Source organism: Grampus griseus (assembly GCF_964374135.1).
Source record: "Grampus griseus genome assembly, contig: HAP1_SCAFFOLD_533, whole genome shotgun sequence".
NCBI lineage: Eukaryota > Metazoa > Chordata > Mammalia > Artiodactyla > Delphinidae > Grampus > Grampus griseus.
Genome location: NW_028132924.1, coordinates 101,741 through 103,254, shown reverse-complemented (window position 1 = coordinate 103,254; position 1,514 = coordinate 101,741). Strand labels below are relative to the sequence as shown.

The 1,514-nt window shown below is 39.8% G+C and overlaps 1 pseudogene across 1 annotated transcript; it reads right to left on the bottom strand.

Annotated features, from left to right (window-relative positions):
- Positions 1-690, bottom strand: LOC309817826 (large ribosomal subunit protein eL22-like; annotated as a pseudogene). The gene has a single exon. The product of its transcript is annotated as a large ribosomal subunit protein eL22-like (transcript).
- Positions 691-1,514: the final 824 nt, after the last annotated feature.

Below are 1,514 nucleotides of genomic sequence, written 5' to 3'. Positions count from 1 at the left end.
TTTGTGTAAAATAGTAACTAACTGAACTCACATCTCCACGCCCTCATCCACCTGTTCAATGACAAACAGTAGTCAGTTCCCTTGAAGGAGACTTACACATTTTGGTATTTCTACCAAAAGAATTGAAATTTTCAAGCAGAAAAAAAGTTTAATTACAAGTAGGTGAGTGGCAGCCCAAGTGAAGCCCTTTTACTATGATTTCCAATTTTCTGTTCAATCCACACTGCAGAGATACAAGGAAAGCCACCATTTTGTTTCCTAAATTTTATTTAAGAATTCATACAAAATACTCCAGATAACTGAGTTTCAATCCTCATCTTCCTCCTCTTCTTCATCTTGTTAATCTGGAAGTAACGTAATTCGTAACTTTCTTTGCTGTTGGCAACTACGCGTAACCAATCACGGAGATGATTCTTCTTCAAATATTTTTTGGTGAGGTATTTCAAATACCTTTTGGAAAAAGGCACCTCGGAAGTTACAGTGATCTTGCTTTTGCTTCTTTCGATTGTTACAACACCTCCTCCGAGATTCCCAGCTTTTCCATTCACTTTGATTCTTTCCTGAAGAAATTGCTCAAAATTGGCCGCATCCATGATTCCATCTTCTACAGGATGGGTACAGTCAAGAGTAAACTTCAGGACCTGCTTTTTTTTTGCCCCCCTTCACCACAAGCTTTTTCACTGGCGCCATCGCCGCAGCGGAGGCAGAAAAGCTCTACTATTCTTTTGTTCTTTTAGTCATTTGCCAGGGGTCGAAAAGATGAGATTGAAATAAAATGCTTTTATTCCACTGATTTTTAACAGAAAATTTGCATTCTCTACTTCCAGCCTGTCTGAAACCAGTTTCTAATTGTCTCTCAGGAGAAACAATACTGTTCTTTCACCCAGTACTTTTTGTTTGTTGTTGTTCCAAAGTTCATATCATGGGTCTGTCACAGAAGCAAAATTATAAATTGCAAGTCATTAAGGTATGGTGAATGCCCATCTGTGTAAGAACATGTCAAAGAAATGTTTACCCAGTTGGAATATCACTGGCCAATCTACTATCTACTACTGTATATAGTATGTGTATTAATATCCTAGTGCTGCTATAGCAAAATACTACAAGTATATGACTTAAAGCAACAGAAATTTATTTTCTCACAGTTCTGGTGGCTAGAAGTCTGGAATTGATGTGTCAGCAGTGCCAGGCTCCCTCTGGAGACTCTTGGGAAGAATCCTTCATTGCCTCTCCCTAACTTCTGATGATCATTGGCAAATACTTGGCGTGCCTTGACTCGAAGTTTCATCCCTCCAACCTCTGTCTCCACCATCATATGGCCCTTTACCCTGCGTGTCTACCTCTCTGTGTCTCTTTCTCCTTATAAGGACACTAGTCATTGGACTTAGGGCCCACCTCAATCCAATATGACCTTACCTTAAGTTGGTTAAATCACAGAGACCCCGTTTCCAAATAAGGTCACATTCACAGGTGCCTGGGTTCAGGACTTCAATATATCTTTTGGGGGGACACAA